This window comes from Falco rusticolus, chromosome 5, assembly GCF_015220075.1.
Source record: "Falco rusticolus isolate bFalRus1 chromosome 5, bFalRus1.pri, whole genome shotgun sequence".
NCBI classification, from domain to species: Eukaryota; Metazoa; Chordata; class Aves; order Falconiformes; family Falconidae; genus Falco; species Falco rusticolus.
The window spans coordinates 71,845,399-71,869,046 of record NC_051191.1 but is presented as its reverse complement, the minus strand read 5'-3'; the positions used below and the strand labels follow the sequence as shown (position 1 = coordinate 71,869,046).

Below are 23,648 nucleotides of genomic sequence, written 5' to 3'. Positions count from 1 at the left end.
AGTATGTTCTGTCAATAAAAATGAATGCTAGCCACATGGAGTAATCATGTCAAATGCTGGTATTAGCATTACTACAAGCAGCACTGAAGCCAGCAAGGCAAGGTTTACACAAGGATCAGCATCTTTTGTTACATCTACTGACAACACTGGAAATGAGTTACAGGACTCCAAAGCAAGACCCATTGCTCAAGCTTGAAGCAAAGGCAGCAATGCCCACCAATTCAGGAAAGCTGAAAACCATCATGCTGAGTGGAAATTAGGTATGTTTATCAGACCAGCTGAGAAGAGGACTTCAGAGCCCAGTAGATGGGAGCAAGATTTTTTAATAATATTTTTTTAATTACTATTATTCCTTTTTTTTCTCCCCCTAAAGGGGAAGGTGTTTAAATGGTGGGATTAGCTGAAGCAGACAAGAAAATTACCTGGTATAAAACCACTGACTTAATGAGTTTTAAGATCTAATAGATTTCTGAATTTCCCATGCTTGCCATTCAAATGCATATTGCAGACTTTCCTTGAGGATTAGGACAATGGCGCAAGAAGCAGCTTTGTAAGAATTTTTCTCCCACTCTCTTTCAATGATTTTGAAAGTGTTCATACTTTCCCAGTGATTGCTTAGCTTCACTGGAACAGTTTCCACAAGTATGTTCCACTGAGGTACCTCAAACAAAATTGCGTTAGTTATTTTGATATCTCAAAAATAATCAGGACATCAAATGTTCAGTGCTCAAGACTAAGACAGCACATTTTTTTCCAACAATTATACCAAGATCCACATTTTGAACAGCTCAGCTCTGCAGAATAAGTTCTGATGATCCATATCTATTGGCTATGCAAGTGAATACTGCCTGTCAGAAAACATGAATTTAACATTGACAGAAACAGAATTACTGGTAACCATTTTCAGAGTCACAAAGAATTTGGCACAGTCTGAAAAACCATCTAGTTAAAAGTTATAAGCTTTTTTACTCAATGTTTTTGGATTCTGTTTCTAACATAGATGACATGCTCTACCATTTTCATTTAATCATTTAAACAAAACCATGGAGGTAATAAGAGAAAAAAATACACAGTCTGGGAAGCTGAAGTTCTTTCTGGAACAGAAAGTCTAGTGCTAGAGAAACTACAACATGGTGGGGGTTAATGTAAAGTACTGGCTAAACTTGCATAGACACATATGTACACACCCACATGCACTCACACTGCAGTCACTCCAACATCTTTTAGCTTCTATTCACTTGACTGCTGTGTTATTACTCTTTCATACAGTTCTCAGACTTTGTTCCAGCTTTACATAGATGCAATAGAGGTTTTCAGAAATTTTATGTGAAAATGGAGGAGGGGACTGCAGTCAGAATCTCTCAACATCACTTCAACACAGTTGTCAGAAGATGACATGTTGCTGCTTTAATAGATGTGTCACTATAACAAAAAAAAAAGAAATTAAATAAATCTAATTCTGTTGAAGTCCCACGCTGTTTAATATATTTAATAGTTCTGTTTAAACAAAATCTACACTGTTCTTACTTGATTTCAACACAGACATGTTAATGAAATAAAACCCCACATCTAGTGGGTCAAATTATCGATCTCAATATATCCTGGAAACAAGAATCATTACAGGACAGAAAAAGGGCAAGGATACCTTAGTGATCATGGTCCCAAACTGATGAAGTACAGACCTTAAACTTAGTATGTTACAGGGCAGTGGCATGTTAGGATACCAGAATGGGCTGTGAGTGATCTGGAATTTCTAGATGAGATAATGCAAAGCTGGTAGCTAAAATCTCAAAAACAGTCCAACCTCCTGAACAAAATGTTTCTCTGGGGCTATTTGGCTTTCCTCCCTATGGGGCCAAGTGCAGCTCTGCCCTGACATGCATTTCAGTACCTGAGGTATTTCACTGACAGTTATTCAGGGATCACAACATTAAGTTAATTGCATCAGGGATATGCCCTTTGGCTTTACTTTCTGCTTCATTAAACTTTCTATGCAACCTTGGTTAATTAAACCTCTGTTTCCAGTTCCAATTTGTACTATCATGATATATACTCCTCATCATTAAAGCAACTAAATACAACTGAAATAGTGAGATCCTAATGCTGTAATGGAAGGTTGTGGGGAATGTTCTCAACTTATCCTGATCATTAAGGCTGTCAGAAATCAAACTGAGCCTCAACCTATCAAGTACCAGTCTTAAAAATCAAACTCACTAGGTCTAGAAAACAGTTAAGAAAGGTCTTAACTGCTTTCCAAAGGGCTCAAGTAAGCTATTCAGTAGCTGGTTTTCCTCCTTCTTGACCAATGAAGATCTGTAACGAGCTACATCTTACAGATATTTCTGCAAGATACAGCTTAGGATATAACTTTAAGGACCTGGTGAAATTCCACCAGTCACAATTATTTCCTTTGATTCACACGACCTCCTCTTTCCCTCATCCTCTGTGCAAATCCTGCCTCCCACTGGCATTGCTGTGATCCACTGAGCAGCAGCCAGACTATACCAGACAGGTAACTGAAGCCGCCTCTGCAGGAAACACATTATAGCTGCAATCATGCTGTACTTTGAGATACTTTCAAAGGCAGCACTAAAGTACTTATTTTGACAGCCTCAGCATGAGGGCTACTAAAGATATCTGTCTTCTCTTTGCTCATAGAGAAAACAAAAGTACTGGGCAGTGTGGGATGAAACAGATGGCATTACAGAAAATGGCATTGTTTAAGTCATGCCTTTTCATTCTTTGCTAGGATACAACAACTTTGACACCTTAGCGTATTTTCTCCAGAAGGAAAAAAAAAATTAATACTACTTCTCAGAACAGTGAAAAAACAAATTAAAAAATCTATTTAAGATTTGCCAGGTAAGATACACTGTCTTGCCTCAGACAAATTTCTATTTGGTACAAGTGCTCAAAACTGTACTGATCTCCTGGTTTTTAATGACAGTTCTGAAAATGTTTTTTCATTTCTTCATTCTCAGAACATTTTTCCCTCAAAAACCTCCATCATATGCTGAACACCTCCTTTAATTAAATCATGGGTCACAGTTAATATGGCCTAAAAAAAAAAAAAAAAAAAAAGGAAACCTCTGTAAGAAGACTCCATAGCAAATATTGTTCTATCAACAGCTTGAATGTCATTCCACTAAGTGTTTTTTTCACTTTTTTTTTTTCACCAAACACCATGTTTTCACTGATTAAAAAGTCTTTATTTAAATGCAAATGACAGATTATCTACCAACATGGTTATATTATGATGCCTATGTAATTCCTTAGAAAAAACCCGCACACATTATTATATATAAAGCCAAAAGTTACAATGGAAGCATCTGAAATATAAATGCAGACGGATTTGTGAATAAACTTTAAAATACTGAAATACTATTAGTCATTTCTATACAAAAGGGAAACTACAGAACATCGAATCCTTTTGGTGTTTGAAGTGTTTGGACAAGAACATAAAACATGAACTGCATACAATCCCTTTCAAATGTCCTGCAGTATATAAAAATTAACTTTTAATTCAATGGTCATGCTTTGGAAGAATATCAGTTTGCGACTAGCTTACAAACAAGTAAATCACTGTATGGCATGCACCTCCATTAAATTCAGATTAGCTTTAAGATGACAATTCAATTCTAGTTTTCTTAAAGCCACTGAGATGTTTAAATACCATTCTATTGTCTCCTTACCACAGTATTTAAGTATGCATAAGACCAAATATCCTAAAAATATTTCAAATGTTGATGTACTCTAGAGCATAAAACAGTATCCCAGGTTCTCTTAAAAAATATGGATGCATGTATACACATAAGGCAAGTGATGTTGTACTGTGCTGAAAACTCAAGGAAAAAATTAAAACTTACATACTATTTTGAGAAACGTTCCTGTACTTCCCTGCCCCCCCCACCTTTTTTTTGTTTGTTTGTTTGTTTTTTATTTTTGCCCTTTTCTCTTCCCTGTGCTTTTTTTGAGGACTGGAAAGTCTGACCTACAAAAAGGACTATTTTACTCTTGGTCATCTTTTAGGAAATGCAAAGCTACCAGCACTTACTTTATAAAAAATACTTTTCTAAATTTTTATTGATAGATACTCCCACTAAATAGCTATTCATTATTGAATTGCAATGATCTACTATATTTACAGCTAAAATCTACTAAAATTCATATCATTTAATTAGACTGTATATAATACCCATTTTATACCTCAGTGCACTGAAAAAGTACAGACAGTTCTCTGCTCATTCAGCAAGGACTTGGCCAACTCTTTACATTTCTACTCTTGGTACAAAAATGCTGAAGATTTTTTAAAAATAATTTACAGCATTTTAGGTTTGCACTTTAATAAACCTGTTTCTCAACTTATACTATATACATATAGAAAGAACTAATAACGCCTTCTTTATTTTTCCATAAAATCTCAGACCTGATGCTGACATTACAGCCAATTATTTTAAATGAGTACTGGTGTGCAGTTTCTTTTTCATTTGGAAAAGTAATTTCAGATCATACTTGTGAAACATAGTTCCACTCCATAAAAAACGAAACTAAAAAATGCCATTCTTCTCTAGAAAGTACCAGATTACAGCATGGTGTCTAAAATGGGTCAAGATTTGATGCCGAATGCTGACAAAGTTTTTAGACACAACCTTCAGTCTAAAATTGTGACAGGCTCTCCATCTGGCACATGAACCGAGTAGATGCAATTGTCAGCAGTAGTAAAATCTTTCATTTAGAAGCCAACATGAATGGAAAAAGACTGAGCCTCCTATGTCCAAAAAATTTTAATTGTTCAAAAAATAGTTGGCAGGCAGCTTAAGTGGTGTATATGCAAGACGTTCCTCTTCACCCCACATCCCTAACCTTCACATCCTTTTCTGATTTTTTCCTTAGTCCTGTACAAACTTTTACATGTGAAAAAACCTCAAGCAGCGCAAAATTCATTTAAACATTATTTCAGCAGTGGTGCTTCCTCAAAATGACTAAAATCACTGTCATGTTCTTACAGGTATACTGCTTTCCTAGTGAAAAAGCACCACAAGTCAGTAACTTTTTATTCATGTGGAAAACAGAATAAATTTTTTATCTTCTTCAAAAAATAATAGAAGAAGGTGCATTACATGCCTCATATTGCCAGTCACATCAATGGGCACCTCAGAGATCCTTCCAGAGACCTACCCAGAATTTCTGAAAATCTGAAAGGTAGGTCTACATTGCAGAGTGGTAAGAACTTAAACTTTACACTCTGGTATTTTATTGCAAGTTACAATATGTTGATCCCCAATAAAATAAAATCCTAATGATGACTGGCCTGTGTACAATGACTGAATCATATCATTCTTTGAAACAGAATTAAATATTTTTTTTCATTTTAATTCTCAATTCAGTGTAATTTAAACACATTCGGGAAAAGCTTGTACAACCAGCAGCCCTTACGCACATTCACTCTCCCTGCACATCTTCTGTGTGTATGTGTATATATATATACACATAAATAAAGAAATCAACAAAACTAACACCATAAAATTACAGCAAAACAAAAGGTAATAAATATATAGGTGTCAGGCTCTCTAAGATCTCAAATTCATCTAGTTATGTGCAATCACCATTACGACTACAAACACAAGGCAATTTTTTGTGCACGCTACCCATGACAAAATGTGGACTTATATGCTACATAAAATGGGTACAGACAAGAGCAGCACTGCAGGGTAGACAGCATCTTGCCTGTAAAACTTCAGTTAACCTTTGTAACTATAATGTAAGAATTCCTCTTTGGAAAACTAACAAGAGTAAGCACTTCAAAGGAAAGGATAAACATTATTCTGAAGATTAAAATAAACAAGATCAAGGTTGTAAAAATAACTTAATTTGATATATTTAACTTCTGTTTTCCCTGAGACTAACAATTGTTCCCTTATAAAACCTTAAAATACAACTTTTTATACTTTTAATCTTAAGTTATTTCAAAGGGGTATCTCAGGAAAATCACACCAAGGTCAAAATTTCTTCATCAATCCAAACCAGAAATCTCACATTTTTGCATGCTCACACTGATACAGGAACACTGCCAAAACAGCTAAATGCTACTTGCTTTACACACGTTCACCTTCTACAATTCTGTTCCTCTTTATATTGCCATTCCCGTTACCTGCTCCGCAAGTCTTTACCTTTCTCATCTCTTTGTTCCCTTCCTAAAAGGTGTTAAGTTTTCTAGGTTTGCTGTTCATCTGGAAGCTGTCCTATGGCAAATCTGTGCAGCTTTATAGCATTTTCCAGATCTCCAAGACACCCAGCTCATGGCACCTGAAAGCACCACCACTATGAAATGACATATTCTAGTTATAAGAGCAAAAACTTAGTATTAGAAATAACATGCTTTGAAGATAACAAGTCAGAACAGTAATATATTTTGCACGACACAGGTTTGCAGTTACCCCTCACTGTCTCTCATCAGTTGTCAGGGCCGTGTGCTAGAACCCTGTTTTGGCAGCCAAAGTGCAGGTTTTCTGATGGGTTATGACAGGCTTTGCCACAGAAAGGCCTCAATTAAATGCATTATCCTCAGACTTTAACAAAAATCTCATCTATTACACCCATTTAGATCATTCCCCCTGAGAACCCTGTGTCAGGGGATCAAGCAAACTACTGCTCAAGTACTCAAGATTCACACACACCACTCTCCATCCTGCCCCCTACCAACTTCGACTGTCAAGGCAATGAAAAAGCTTAAGGTTTTATTGATTTTACTCCAAAGAATCAGGTCAGTCGGAATCATAACAGGGGTTATATGTTCAGCAAGAATCTCTTTTATCAGGCACAGTGAATTCACTGACAAGCAGTTTATCCCATTGTAATTCAAATCTTTTATCCAGAGGACTATTTAAAGTACATGTGCACAATCACAACAGGATAAAGAGTACCTGCTTGTAAAAACAAGCAACTCTCCCAATCCAAAAAATCTATGTGACTGTATTATAATTAAGACCTCCAACCTCAATCCAGCAACAAATTGTATTCTAGGAAGTATTTAGTATGTCACAAGTTAAACTTTAAAACACACAAGAAGTTCAACCATGATATTAAATCATCTTTATTCACTGGGAGATAAGTGTAATTAGGAACCAACTTTTTTCTTGGGGGGTGGGGGGGTGGGTGGTGGTGTCAGATTTTATCAATTCACTCACTGCTTTTTACAATCCCAGTTTAGATGTTTTAAAAATACATTGTCAACTGAGGTTTTGCTACAAGCTAAATGCATTGCATTAAAGAATTTAAAAGTCATATTTTGCAGATACTTTTGGAGGAAAAAAAATTTTAAACCAAGTGCAAGAACTAAGCTTTGATAATGCTTCACATCATAAATCCTGCCTTCCCACAGTTGAATAAAAGTTAATTAAATGTTAAGCTGTATCAAACATTCACTTTAGCTACTATGAAGACTATAAATTTGTTCAGAAATTCCTATTATATCCAATCTCTATATATGTAAGATCTAAGTTATAAATGATTATGCCTTTTTCTATTTCTTAGCCGGTTAAAGAAGGAAATACATGTATATCTATCAGCGAAACTAACAGATGACAACAGTTAACTTACCCTGTTTGGCAATTTGTGTTGAAACCAAATACTGTAAATATCCTTCAGCATTGTCTTACATAAATAAAATTATATTCTGCAAGACTACGAAATCTCCCTCTAAAATATGAGATAAACCAACCAACCTAGATTTTAAACCAATTTACTAAGAACAAAGAAAATGAAAAATGACTGAGAAGTGATGGTTGAAGAACTGTTGCTATATTTAGAATAGTTAGCTAATTTGATGTCAGATGAAAAAAAGATACATACACATTTTTTTGACTTCTGAGCAAAATAGCCTAGCATTCCTTTTAAAAAAGCAACTCTTCTCCAGTAAAGAAATTAATGCATACGTACCATAAAGATACCATCATTAGAGAACAGAGACAAGTATGAAGCTGAGTTTTATCTGAGATATCTAAAAGGCATTAGAAAGGAAAGAGATGAATATTGACTCACCAAAAATACTGGTGATCTAACAGCAAGGCTTGTCTCACATCAAGTTTCCAGTTCCAAGAGAAATCATATGTGCACTGATGGAAAGATGACAAAAGGGCATGCTGTGCTCTCCTCTACTTCAGTAGAATGACAGCTCCACTAACAGGGAACAGAGACACACGCTGCAAAATCTAAGAGAGTGGGTACTTGATATGAGCATGCTCGGTATCTAATTTAAAATGGCCTGATGCTTCATCTCAGCATGAGATGGCCTACTTCCAAACAATTTCAGAACTTTAAGTCAAATATAAAATCTTTAACTGGAATACACAAAACTACCACCAAGCAGTATTGATTTTTTTTTTTCTTTTTCCTTTTTTTTTTTTTAATCTGCACTGATGCACAGATAATTATTTGCATTACTTCCCCACAAGGCATCCTAAGGCTTAAACACTATCATCATGTAATTACGTTGAAGCACATGATGCCACTGTAATAGACTAAAACCGATTTCAGGATAGCATATGATTTGAACACTAAGCAGTACAATTCATAAATCAGACAAAGACAACAAATCTTTTAAATATTCTCCAAATCAATTTAAAAATTACCCTACCTGGTGACTTCTGGGCAGCTTTTTTTTTTTTTTCCTAGGGTGGAGGAGGCAAGAAGGAGGGCTAGAGAACCGTCTAACTAGTGATCTATGTTCCAAAGCAGTTTACCTGCACTTAAAATCTTTTTATACATAAAGAAATCATTTAGATTCTTAATGAAACAATTTATTTTGATATTGAAAGGCAGGTTATTCACACATGAAAATCCTATGACAAAGAAAACAGATATTCAAAGCCTTTCCCTTTAGAGATTATCATCTTTTAATTCACCCACAGACACAAGTAGGAGAAATCATCTGGTTTTGTTTTCTCTGTTTCACAGGCCTCTTTCCATATTTATTGTATATTAATCTTTTTTTAAATGAATACGCTACGTTCTTCCCCTGTTGTGGGAAGACAAAAGTTATGCCCCAGCATTTTTTATTTTTTAAATGCTTTCCTGCTTCTCATTCAGGCTGAAAGCAAAGCCAGGCAGGCTACTTTATAAATGCTGTATTTTAAAAGATGCTATACAAAAAACAGCACAGCCTACTTCCTGGTCACTACCACAGCTGGACACTAGAAATACTTAATTTGGAATAAACTACCACTGGGAAGGCATGTATCAAATCCTCTACTTCTAGTACAGTGGTTAAAGGTTAATAGAACGTTTGTTAAAGCAGCAAGATATTCTTCACTAATGTCTATAAAATTAAAAATGAGGTTTTCATATTTGTGTAAAAATGCTTGTATTTACTACGGGAATCTTCAGCTTCAGCCATAGAAATCCGAAGTCTAAAACTCAACACACTGCAGTCCTATGATTTGAAAATCCACTTTGCATGAAAACAAAATATTTACTAAGGTAATTTTAACATTCATCCTTACCCTTTCCTTTGCCTTTGAACTAACACAAAACAAGTACTTTCACGTTAGAAATTCCTTCCAGGCATAAACACAGAAGATGCACAACAGAGCTATGGCACACTTAAACCTGATTTCATAAACAAACTGAAACATCCCTTTTTATATTTCAGAGATAATACCACACCACTGTAAAAAGAAATTTATTTATAATCACCTAACACTAACTGCATTAATTTGATTTTTTATCACATAATACCTTGGTAGTTAGTTTTCTTACTCCAATACATACAAAAAAGAACCCTTGTTACATGATCTGTAACAGATTGCAAAATTCAAATTAATTCTACAGTCTACCATTAAGTGACGAAAAGTCTGCTTCTTGATAGGAAATTCAGTCTTTCTTTGCCAGCTAAATAAGTCTTTAAAGAAAAGAGAAGTTAGTATTAAATCATATTCCACATTTTTATCTGAGCTTATCTGCTCTCATCACCTAACTTTTCATCATTTCCTGTGTCACAGGAATGCTGTAAAAAAAAAAAAAAAGCTCTCAACTTCTGCAGATTCAGACTGCTGAAATACAAAAAATTTTAAAAATGCAAGATGGTGTTAACAGTTGCCTCCTGAGCGAGAAATTTTTTTCATCCAGGCAAGTCCAATCTAGCTTCATTCTCAAAAAAACCCAAACCAACCACTGAAGAAATATTAATTGTGCAAATCTGTATCTACCTAATCAGTAGTTTGTAGTTTACACATGTAACACATATAGAAGACGAAGGGGGGAAAAAGAAGTCATTAATAAAATCCACTAAAATTGAAGTGAATACTGTTCTCTTGTTTAAGGTTTATTTGCCTTTGCTTCCCAAAATTCCATGAAGTTGAGCAAAATAAGAATTTTATTTGAGCTAGACAAAAATTTACAAGTTCAAGAGGTCTGCTGTGAAATCAGGTTCTTGTGAGTATGTTCTCCCCCAAAAGACAGTGTTTCACAGAAAAAAACCCACCCTCTGCATTTCATGGACATCTGCCCAACTTACAGGAGCTTAAGGAAGTTTCAGGACAATTTTTGTTTCTTCTTTTGATGAATCTGTATTTTATGCTCTTAATGACCTACAAATAGTAACTATGATAATGAAATGCAAAAGGGCTATGAATAGCACATAAAAACAAAATACTTTGATTCCAGAATTAATGCAAACTGCTACTTGCAAAGAAGTCTCTCACTGAACTTGAAATGGGTCCTTTACAATGACATAATTTTGAGTTTCAGGAACTATACTTTTGATAAGAAAGGTCTGTAGTAATTGAGTATAAATTTGCCAATCTGCAATCTAACAAACATCTCTTGAAAGAAAAAAAACCACAAAATCAGTATCAAAGTATGAAAACATACCCTGTACATAGAACTTCCAGAAAATAATTATTCTTCTGAACTTGACAAAGGTGACATCAGATTAAAATTAAACTTCAGACCTGGAAGCTGAAATATTTTTCTAAAGTTTCTGCATTGATATCCAAACAAAAGGCCTGTTATCATACAGCACACAAACTATGCCAGACTACTGCGTGTTGCTATAAAGACTGCGTTCAATGAGCCCTCAGGGAGTATTACAGGAATAGGAATAATTTCTGTGAACTCAGCACAAAGTTAGAAGACATGACAGAAAATGTTTAGTGACTGAGGTGGTGGTGGTGTTAGATTTTGGGGTTTTTTTTCCCTTTTAATATATTTATCAAGAAATCAGGTGGTGAATACTTAAGATATCTTGCTCCTTTCTAACAGCTTCGTAGCAACAGTTCACACACGAACACCTTTGATCACCTGTTCTGACAGTAAAGATATCTTATTATTTTAATAAGAATGGTGTTTTGCATTATGTTTAGGTTCATTTTAAATACCAATATCAAACTCACAAATATTTCAGAATGAAGTATGTTTCACTTTTAAGCTTACAACTCTCTTTTATATGGATTTTTTTTAAGCTGCAACTGAATCAACTGATGTTTTTAACTAAACGTAATAAATTCTTCAGTAAATTATATACATCTAATTTTCACAAGACTTTCTGGCTTCCTAAGAAGATTTTCATAATCATGCATTTTTTACACAAGCTCTTTCAGCTCTCACCTTGGTTTGGCATGATCACACAAACAGCTTCCCTGGATTTGGTCTACTCTAAGTAATAACTCAAATTCCTCTTCCTAATACTAAAACATCTTCCTTTTCTATATAAAGCTCTGTTCCCCAGAAACTTGTAGCAATTTAAAATGTTTGCCACTATGTTTTTATACCTTAACTATCAGCTAACCTATTCAAGTGTAAAGAACATTTTTCGAACAGAACCAAGAAAAAAGTGTGTATCTGGATCTAACCAACCACAAGAGAAAAACTACATACGCAGTTTAAAAGATGAGTTCTTTTGCTTTTATTTATATAATAACTTTTACGGTCTTGTTTCTATTCAGTTTTGCCTGTGCTACATATTTCCAGTGTGCCTACTGTGTAATATTTAAGTCTTCCTATACTAGTAAGTGTATTTCTCTGTGGGTTTTTTTTTTTTTTCTTCTGTGATGATTCTTGCATCTTATTTGAAACTATTGTCTTGGTTTACAGCTTTCCTTTTGATCCCATGTATTGTTTTTGCTTTCTTCAACTTCCCTTTTTTTTTCCTCCCCTGTTAATCCACTTCTCAATGCCTTCAATACTGAAAACAAATTAAATAGATGTTGAATATTACTCATGAATACTAACTTCAAACAATCAGAAACAAAAATAGTTGAGAAAAATGAATACCTAAGTCTTCTGAACTTTCATTAATGCACATATCATATAGCTAAAGGCACCAGGAACTGATTACCACCAAAATCAGGACTAGGGCATGAAAATCCCATAGAAAGATAGCATTTATTGTCTGTGGTGTTTGTTTTACTTCTGTCAATATGTATGTTTCCACAGTTTATCTGAGTAGTTAAGACATTCAGAGAAGCAAGTTTCTTACTCCACTGGAGTTTAATACTCAGCACACCTGCAGCAAATCTAAAAAGAACAGATAGTCTTCAACTATCTTGCAGGGCTTGCATAACCCACCAAAAGGGCATTACTACTACTGACTCAGTGAACCTTCTCCAAAGGATGTCCTCTTCACCTCACCTCTTCATTTGAAGGCTTCATGATGGAAGACTTGACAATTACATGAAATTGCATGAATTGAGGAATCAAGGGATCCACAAAATACATGTACTACATCAACTGAGAATAGACCTGTATTCTACTCCTTATTAAGTTATTGCAAACCCCTGGTAAGTCTGTCTTTTTATAGTCTTTCACTCTTCATATGCCCACAATTGGATTGAATAGTCAACTGTAAGTTTGTGCGCTACCATTTACATTGTCGTTTTCTTTATAAATATGGGTATACTAAATGTTACAGATACAACAGTTTGTGCTCAGGCTCTTGAGTAAGTATAATGCTTATATCTGCTGTTCACAGCTTATAAAAAGCAGACTGTGAGTTGGTCTTTAATATATGACCACAGATAATACATCTGGAAAATTATATCAGACAATGTGCCAGAATATATAAAAAACTGCCACTGCTGCCTAGATTGTTAGTGTTGTTTTCCAAATTTATATATATTACAGGGTACCTGAGACTAAGACCAAATCTGAACCAACCACCTTTCATAACTACAAGCTATGTATGAGCCTATCCTGATCACAAACTCTAGCTACAGAGACCGACAACCCACTACTTATCCTCAGAGTAGAGAGAATTCCCCCTCACCCATTCTTCCTAATAAATTTGCTTTTCCTTTAGAAATACTCAATAGCTTTAAAAACATATTGAAGATTGACAGGAGAACAACAGCCTAACAAAGGAACTGTACTTGGTAAGGCAACTCTTGATTGTTTCTAAAATTCAACTAATTAGTGCCACTCTATTTTATGTCTATTTCCAGAATTGCCATTAAAAAAAATAAAATATCTAGTAAGTGATTCCATACATGAATAAGTTTACTTCTGCTCAAAACCAACAATCTCAGAGACCCAGTCTGCATACTTACTCTTAACGTCCAATGCAATTGATTTTTTTGCACATTTCTTATACTGCAAAAATCATACAAGAATTTTTTTTTTTTTAGGGCAACACCACCACAGACCTAGTCAACCAATAACACATCCTTCAATTCTATTTAGCATCAAAAAAAGCAGCATAAAATATTTTTCAGTTTGGATGTAACACAGAACATGAGTGAAACAACCCATCAAACATGAGTTTCTGTATAAGAAACACTGAAGCTCAGCAGCACTTTTGCGCTGCAAGCCCTATAGTTATTTTCAAATCATTATTCAGTAACTGTCACATGGCACGAATCCTTTTTATTAACTGATAAAGCCAGAGTTGGAACTGCTGTGATCCCATCTGGAAAATATCTGAATTATCCTCTCAAACTAACCTATCAGCCAGACAAAGCTCTTTGCAAGGTTCTTAAACTAAATCTGAATCTGTTATGCATGCACTCATTAAGCTTCTTTGTATCAACAGAAGGAATTCTAAAGTAAAAATATCCTTTTGTAGAGTTATTACTTATAAAATACAATCTTTTAATGAATTTAAAATTGACTATTTAGAAAAACATGCTACTCTGACAACTTGCTGACTGTGTACCTGATACAGAATTATAGACACGAGCACTGGCTGAACCAATCTGAAAGAGCACTAAGATCTCTGCCTCCTCTCCCAAGTCTCTTGATATGGAAAAATTAAGGTGATGAATTACCTGCAGTGAAAAACAAGACAAACTCTTCTGCATTACAGAAAATGTAGTGTATTGCAAGGAAAATGTGTATCATTTATTTCAAAATTATTTAAAGCAAAATACAGATCAGCGTCACTAAACAGTAAGGTAAGACAAGTTTAATGAAAGAAAGAAAAATTTTGAAAGTTTTCAAATGGGAAGAAGAATACAAGGCTCAATGAAAACTCACAAGCAGGCAAGTCAAAAAGTAAATACATTGCAGGCTCTGAGGAACCACTTGTAAATGTGTAGAGGGTGAAAAAGGGCGAGGCAGACCCTCTATCTCAAGCCTAGTATAGCTCCTCTTTTAAACTTCAGAATCAGAAAGCTTTTCAACCAAAAAAAGAAATTAAACAAAGAAAAAAAATCAAGATGCCTGATAGAAGGTAAGGTTACTTCAGAAAGTTCAGCTACATCATTTTTCTGTATTTGTTTTCACAGTTGGGGATGCATTTATGGCAGCCTTGTTCACCTAATTGACTCAAGGCTGATTCTCCAAAGAATTAAACTATTGGTTGAACAGGGTGAAGCAGCCAGGTAAGTGTTCTCTAACCACAGAGCTTATCTATTGTCCAAGGTATCAAAATTGCCTCATTTCCACAGAACTGGAAGGTCCCTGACCCTATGTCAAGTTTTACAAAGCTTCTAGGGTCAGCTAGAGGACTGCAGGCCAGGTAAGCCTTATGATTTGTACCAGTCAAAACAGCAAGAACTATTCTAAATGACTGAATTAACAGGTATGAAACTGTTGCAGTGAGGAAAAGTCACCACGACTTTTAAAAAGGAAAGCCATACCTCAGAGATCTACCAGATTTATTACCAGTAAATAAACTAACAACAACAAAAACCCCACAAAAAACCACAAAACAAACAAACAAACAAAAACCCACAACAAAACACCACCAAACAAGCAAACAAAAAGACCCAGAAAGAAGCAAACAGGCCTTTCAGCTCAGAGAGAACCTGGTTTTCCTAAAAGCATCCAGTAAGGTCACTCGCTAAAGCTGCTCAAAGAAACTAAGCTGCCAGAGGGTAAGAGGGAAGGCTGTCACATAGACAACCTGGTTGTCTGGTTCAACAGGAAGGTTCGACCAGGTAACTGGTTCAAAAGAATGAAAGGATACAAATTAGTAAGACCTGCAAGGGCTTGAGCTCACATACACTCTTCGTCCTGATTTCAAAAAGGGGATGAATACAGAAATAAAACTTTACCAGGAAGTATCTTGTACCAAGGATGCTATTCAGGATAACAGCAGCAAGGGCCCAATTGAAGAATTGCAGAGGAACTTTATAAGATCGGGAACACAAGCAGTTAAATAGCAAGTGATATTTAATAGTGGTAATGCAACATAATGGAAACAATCCCCCCCTGTATTTTACATATTCAAAAATGGGCTCTGAGATGACCATTTCTACTACAGAACAAAACCTTTGACCTAGTCATCTCAGAGAATTGACAGAAAATTTTGTGTGTAGATTAATCCTTACACACATACTAAAAAAACCCCACACCACAAGTTCCAAAAAAATGACAAGAAGAATGACTAAAGGGTGAAGAACACCTTCCACATGTAAGGAACAAAAAGTAGTTTGACAGGCCTCAGACCAAGCGATGCAATAAAGATCCTCTTACCCCTCAGGCTTTTATGGTAAACAATGCATCACTGCACCTACACGAAACACAGGACACACCAAATGAAACTAGATGGTAGCAATGCTGCAGTATGGAGCTCCATTTAGCCTCTAAAACAACTCATGGAGAGAACCCATTGGGTGCAGTTAAATGCAAAGGTATTGCCTCTGCAAGTCACCGAACACAGACTGCGGCTGGCCAGAAATTCCTGTGCAGGTTCTCAAAAAACAAAACAGAAATCCTTATTTCTGGCAAAAACTGTGAAAACTGTAAATATACTCTGTTAGAAACCTTGAAGACAGGATGTATCAAACTACTAGAGAAAATTTCTCCTATATTTGCTTTTCTCAGCTACTATAAAGCCCAGTAGGAATGGTACTACAGCATCAATTGATTACAAACCTAGGGTGTTGGGGTTTTTTATTTTTTTCCCCCCAAACTTACAAATTTCTTCAAAAAGTTGGGTTTTGGGGTTTGTTTTGGTTTTTGTTTGTTTGTTTTTTTCTATTCTCCTGGCTTCCCCAACATCCTTTTCAACAACATAGGGAGTACTCCAATTTGTGGCATACAGTTTGACTTTCACTTCAAATTACACCAGTTTGCCAAATACGAACGTTTTCCTTTGGTGGGCCAGAGCTTACGGACTGTTCCCTATTTCCCTGGAAACTGATGTAGCATGGATTGTGCAAAGGAGAGGAGAGTAATTCTGGAGCCACAGACACTGGAAGATTATTAAACCAGTGAACAGGATAATTAAACCCTGAATGATCCATAGCCAATTTGCAGCTGTGTGTAATTATAATTTTCAATCCAATACTTTATCTAAGAGCCCTTATTAGGGTGTTCTCACAGGTAGATGCCTAAAAGAGGGATACTATTTAATATACTTCAAGAAAAAATTCACAAGCTAGTGTGTAGCCACTTAATTTTATATTCAACTGTAACACCAGATCCAGCACAGTGCAGGATTAGTCGCTAATATCACAAGCTTTCCTTCCGTACAATCTGCCACCAATTCAGCAGAGCCATCCTCACCAAGAGCTCCTACTGTCAGATACCAACCACTTAAAACTGCTGAAAGCAAATCTAATCAAAGTGACAGTTAAAATAACATCAGCACAGATTAAAATCATCATATTACGGCTTTCTCTTTTGTTAAAGTCAATTTAACTGATCTAATGGGCTTTATATTCCTCAATATGAAAAAGCCTACACGCATAAATGAGAACTAGGGGGAGCAACAGTTTAAATGCTTTTTTAATTGACTTTTGTTTTCAGGCCAACAGCCCAGGGATAAAGTTTCATTATTACTCCCATATTTCAAGTCCTTCAAAAAATATGCAATATGTACTCGGGATACCATTTAAACAGGATTCAGAGGAAATAAGTGAAAACCAAAACCACAAGCAAAATCAACGATTAAATTGGATTTACACAAATAATAAAAATCTTCAGTTTTGAATCCTACAGTGAAATTTTACTTCAGAAAGAAAACACCAAGGATATTTTGAAAGTTATTCATATTTTCTTAAAATATCCATCTTTAAGACATACTCACACTGACAAGGGAATAATGTATATTTACAGTATCCTTAAGAAGGTAAGCACTGGAGATCTGACTTCCTATAACTAAAACCTCATTGTCACCCAACACACTTAAAAAAAAAATAAAATCAAAGGAAGTTTGAGTGGTAAAGTTTGTGGTATATTACATGCTGAAACCAAATTCAAAAAACCTAATGAGTCCAAAATGGAAAAATAAAAATTAATGAGCAAGGTACCTTGTGTGTGTGGCTTCAATGCAAATCATGCACAAAGCAAACCCTACCAGACCACTCCTACATCCCAGCCAGCTTCAAAATTCTTAGGAAATCATCTGCAGACAAACAGAAGCTTAACAATTTTATCACATGAATTCCTCCATCTAAAAAAACTTGGCGGTCTGAAGTGCTTAAAAAACAATTTATGTAGAGCTACATAATTGATTTCCATACAATATCCTATGCTGCATGGCAAACAAATCATGTTTGAAAACCCTTGAAACAATGGTCTAATTTATTCTGTATATACACATGTAGTATTGTTACAATAATTATGAAACAACATTAACTACAGATTAATATTCTTTACTGGTAAATCCTTAGTTGCTAAGACTGTAATACTCAGATATTGCAGTATTACAAAAATGCGTTACTGCCCTCTTAATTGCAGAACGATGCCAGGCACACTGCAATAGGCTGGCAGCATTCTGCCAATGGTGAAAAATCAGATATTGTATTTTTTTAGCAAAGGGTGTTATTACAGGTCTTCACTTCTGGCAATGTCTTGTACCTGAAAGACTATATAAATGAAGCCCAAATATTAATTGTGGGTTATTAATCAAGTATTAACGGGCTTTTAACTTTTCCACCTACAGGAGGGCAGTTCCTAATGCATATACTTGCAGCTTCCATCTCACTGGAAGTCACACCACATGCAGCCCAGTAAGAAGTTCTGGGATACATGATTGCACAGCAGTGCCTAAAGAAGTTTGCCATCTTTCCCCTATTTTGAGTAATTCATTCAGTGTTCAAACAAACAAAACACAACCCGCATTCAAAAGCCCACACATCCAAACAGTCCCCACTCAAAAAATGGCCTGAAATTCAGTCTCTTATTTAGAACTAGAAGTTTGATAGACAAAGTGTTTTTCAAAAAAGTAAGTTTCAATTAATGTGCTAACAGTAAAAACCTGATCTTTGTTGGCAATCCTGTCCTTCCCTCTCTCTGATGCACGGTGTCTTCTGACTAGTGGTTTGCTTTTTAAAAAACTAAATCAGCCTAGATAAGACATTCTCAAGGTTCCTATCATACTGAAACATCTAAATATTATGACTACTATTAAAAAAAGTTAACTTTGTGATAAGGTTTTAAATTTTTTTCTTAAATAAGCGTATTTAAGACAAACACACATCCTACGAATTATTGAAAGTAAGTTTGTATTACAGTAAGTAGTGGTATTTGTTGTATTACTAAAGGCTTGCTGTTAACAAAACACAGGAGGAGTTGGCAGGATTTGTTTGTGGACTTGTTTTTTGTTTTAAGTAGCTTGCTATAAAGCTAATATCCAGAGAAATCCTTCACCCACCTCCCCTCACATTTTAGAACTGCTATTTCCTTTAGATTTTATAATGGGTAGTAAAAATCAATCTCCCTAAGCAATAACCTAGTACTCCACTACCAACAAGTGTAAATAAGAATCATCCAGAGAGCCCATACAGAAAAAAAAATGCTATCAAAACCCTTGTTAGATATATAAATATCTGAACTAGATGCATAGAAATACTTTAGTGTCTTTATTGTACCGTCACTCAAAATTAGGAACACCACTTCCCATTTCAAACAGAATGTACTAAAGAATATCAAGCCAAACTTCTTTTTAGTAGATAGAGGCATTTTGATTATTTAATGTTATTTTGAGGCTTATTACTTTTTTCCTTTTCTATTTAATTTCTTTTGACAAACTGTTTCAGACTTCTGTGTGCTTGAGAAGTGACTTGTGCAAGTTGACTGACAAGCATTTGAATTTCCTGTTGAGTCTGAAGACAGACATTACCTTTGATGATTAACACATGTATCCCTTCTGGATATGAATTTTAAACCCTAGATATTTATTTTAAAGACAAGATACAGCATTTCTGCTCTTTCAAGCTTTGGTGACAGACACTCAGAAGTAAAGTCTCAGCATTTATGTTTGTCTGTAATGTTCATTTACTCCAAAGCTTTCAATTTTATTAACACAGAAAAAACATTAACCCTCAAATATTCTACCCAATTTTTAAAGTTTAGAAACATTAGAATGCTGAACTACTACACCAGTGTTGCCTCCTGGCAACTTTCTGCTTTCAAACCCTGTACAGATCATTTGTACCTCTTCATGTATGAATGCAGGTTAGTGTGGCAACAGGTCCCACAACGGCATTCTAAAAATCACCCCCCAAATCCTCTTCGCTCTTGAAAACACCAAGAAATTCTACACAGGTGTCAACTTCCTTTCCCTGAATCCTTACCAGTATCCCAGAACAATTCATATTTAGAGCGATTCACATAAGCATAATGTAAAGATTTGGAAAACTTCACTGTATGCAAGTTTATACATGATACTAAATGCACTGCAAAGAAGAATTACACATAAGCCAGTCCTTTTCTTTGGCACTGCAGTATGTGGCATGGCTTTTACAACCTGAAGTCACTTCACATGGAAAATCTTATTCCTGTGCAAAGGAGTCAAATATATCCTCCATTAATATTTTAATGTGGAACATACATAAGTTATTCACAGAAGTTTCTGAAAGAACTTGATCTGCAGTGTAAATTAATATACAGATGCAATTTAAAAAAAAAAAACCACACCACCTGTCCCAAAGAAAAACTAAATCCCATCCTAGCATTTAGCTTGTCCTGAAAAGGCAAAGCTTGTAACATAAGATAGTCTGCATTTATAAAGATGAGCCTCATATGTTCTTCCTGGCTTGTATAGCAAGAGCAGGAAGGTTGCCACAGGGACAGCTCTTACACTACTGAAATGCATCTTAAGTAGTAGAATGGACACAAGGTAAAATTATTCAGAAAAAATATTCTCACATTTATTTGTCCACAACTTCATCTAAAGTTTCAAAGATACTGAAAAAGGACTTACACGATTTTTTATACAAAGAACAGAATTTGCCTTCAGAGTGAAGAAAACAGAATAAGCTTCCTGGGGAAAAAAAATAATTCTCTTTCCTCTGGGCTATCTACTCAAGGATAGGACAGAGAGCAGGGATAAGGAAAGAGAAGAAAAGAATGGATTAAACAGTCACAAATTTCTATTGCTAGCAATAACAGATTTACTTTACCTATCACATCTTTTGTCATTACAAGAGTTACTCTCTTTCCTCTTCCGAATCAATGATTTAATTTATTCACACTGAGATACTCGTAAATCATCAGTGACCTTTACCTTCAAGACATAAGAATTTGGTCAGTTTCAGTAGATGTATAGCCCAAAGAAAGTGCAACATGTTAGAGCTATTCATTAGGAGCAACACATGATAAAACATTTGCAGCACAGGTATTATAAAGTTCTTCCATGAAGGCTAATGCTTTTACCAGCCAGTCAATTACGAATTCTTCAGGATATTTTCCATATATGTTCTGATTATTTCAAAGTGTCTTCAATATGTTAGGCAAAAATTATCCAAATGTTTTTGTTAACAGGATCAAAATATTTTAACTGTATTTTCATTATGTTCCTTGAATTCATCTGGATACAAAAGTCAGCACTTCCATAATGCAATAAACTATTTTCATTCCCTCCTCTAATCATTTCAAGGACATAAAAAGCAACAGTCAAAAATATTTTGCTACTTTTGTCCCCTCACATATACTAAACAGTTTAAAGCACAGCTACCCAATAAAGCCTGCTTGTTTTTACAGGAAGGATGAAAACACTGAATATTGCAACTCTCTTCACCCTTAACGTACCTGCTTCTTCCACGCTGTCCTCATTCTGTCCCACTAAAGTTTACTCCACATCCTACTCCCGCTTCCCCCCCCCCCCCCCCATAGTTGACTTCTAAGCTTATGCATTATATTAAAGTAAAATATTAGACTGGACACTGACTGTGTTCTTGGAACAGGTTTGCAAAGAGGAAGAAATACCGAAAGCTTGAAATAAAGATTGAAAATAACACCCACCTTAAACAGTCTGGATAATCTCTGCTATTAAAGCAAGGTAATACTAATTACAGATTTCTTTCTAGAAGAATCCTAGTCTTTATGTTCAAATCCAAAGCCTCACCTGAGTTTAATTGATCTTAAGCATACACTATTTATATATACTGTATTTACAGTACATGTATACTGCAATCAGTATTTAGACTTGTGCAACAGACTAGCATCACCTTTTACTCTGAGGCTGAACTACTCTGTCTCCTCCAAGAGCTACCACACAAACCAGGACAAGAAAAATAAAAAACACTCCTCAGCTGAGGTGCTCTGAGTAAGAAACATTAATGATTCCAAAAGGAGAAAGGCACATCGCCACAGCTGGTATTGCCCCTTGGCGGTGTTCACTCCAAGTCTGAGAGAATGCTGACAACATTTTTTCTCCCTCTTCCCCCTTGCTTTAACACGTTACTCCTATATGAGCACTTATTAACTGAAGGTAGCCATCCAGCTCCTCCAGCGAAGCACTGGGACAGGCAGAACAGGCAGTAAATGCTGCCATCTACCAGAAAGTCGAGACTTTTCATTTTCAGGTGGCAGTAAGCGAGTGGGGAGGTGGGGGGGGGGGGGGGGGGAGGCAGATGAATTGCTAGGTAGACATGGTAGCCAACTCTTATGCAGTTGTAATCTTTAAAACATAAAAAGTGACTAAATAGAACCCACAAGAAAAATGACCTTTCAAAAAGCGGAACTCACATCTAAGTATGGAAAGAAAAAATGTAAAGCTGCAATTCAGCAGGCCAAGAAAATTCGCCTCTGGCACATGCACACACAGACACAAAAAACCCACCACCACCCCCAGAAAAAAAGAACAGAGATTTTCTCCAAATAGACAAAAACAAAATCTTCCAGAATCTGAAGAACTTATTTGATTTGAAGATGCAGGAGGAGTACTCAAGGCAGAAAAAAACACAGCAAGCAGCCATACTTCTCTCACTGGAGAAACCAAGTTCCCCTTAAAAGTGTTTTCTTTATATGCAAGGAAGTTTTAAACTGTCTCAAAGCAGTATCTGTACAAGAGATTTATTTTACAGAGCTGATACAAGTGAAATACAGTAGTACCAGGTCAAATTAGTATTTATTTAATAATTCTAAGGAAATATAGTGAAAAAAAGGAGAGGGAAAAAAAAAAATAGTATGACATAACAGTATCTCTCATATAAACTGACTTTTGTATCAGAAGAATGAAGATGCCAAACAGCAATCCTATGTGCTATAAAGTGCTCCACTTTTTCAAGTTTAGTTTCTGTACTGAGTTATCAGGTATTATAATGAAGAACACAATTAATAGATATTTGAATATATATAGTATACTGCAAAAGAGTCAACAGCACCTCTGCAAAAGAAAGCCACACCTTGCACGTTTACTGCAATGGAATCATACTGATCAGATCCATATGCTTATCACTATAAAAATTCTATTTTTACGAAGTCCTTCATTTTCAGTCCTCTTAAAGAAGCCTAATTACAATGAAACAAAACAAAGTCCTCTATGTACAGGTAGGAAGTTGCAAAACACAAGAACCCATTATACTCAAGATATGCATAAGCTGTCTGAAAACGCAAGTGAACAGCACAGAAATAATTTGCAATTGATATGAAATTATTCAGGACAGACAAAATTAGATTGAAGAGAGCTGCAGAGAAAACACATAATAGGCTGTGCCTGAAATACAAGATAGCAATTGAAACCAAGCACATTAATTGCAAAGTGATTCTTACAGGAAAGAGAAGCACAGAGACAAAGGTCAGGCTTGAATTGAGCGGGTGCCACCTCTGAGTGAAGGGCTAGAGATCTACCTGGTGGTTTCAAGAAGCATCAGCTCAGTGGCAGTCAAAAAGGCAAACACGTTAGAGGAACTGGTAACAGCAAACAACCATACCACCATTGAACTCTTTCAGGCATGGAGATCATCTTGTCCCCCAACTCCCAATACGTGCTGAAGCACTCCATAAGGCACAATCAGAAACACAGAATGGTCTAAAAGAGT

At 35.6% G+C, this 23,648-nt stretch overlaps 1 protein-coding gene across 21 annotated transcripts in view; it reads right to left on the bottom strand.

Moving 5' to 3' along the window:
• PLEKHA5 (pleckstrin homology domain containing A5) overlaps positions 1-23,648 on the bottom strand; it is a 170,204-nt gene that overhangs the window by 100,837 nt on the left and 45,719 nt on the right. Inside the window, exon 1 of one of the 21 annotated variants that reach the window (XM_037388784.1) lies at positions 8,041-8,119. The exons of the other annotated variants lie outside the window; for them this stretch is intronic. The gene's annotated coding sequence lies outside the window, so the exon portion shown is untranslated. Of the gene's footprint in view, positions 1-8,040; positions 8,120-23,648 lie in introns of those variants that run through there. 21 annotated transcript variants of the gene reach the window in all.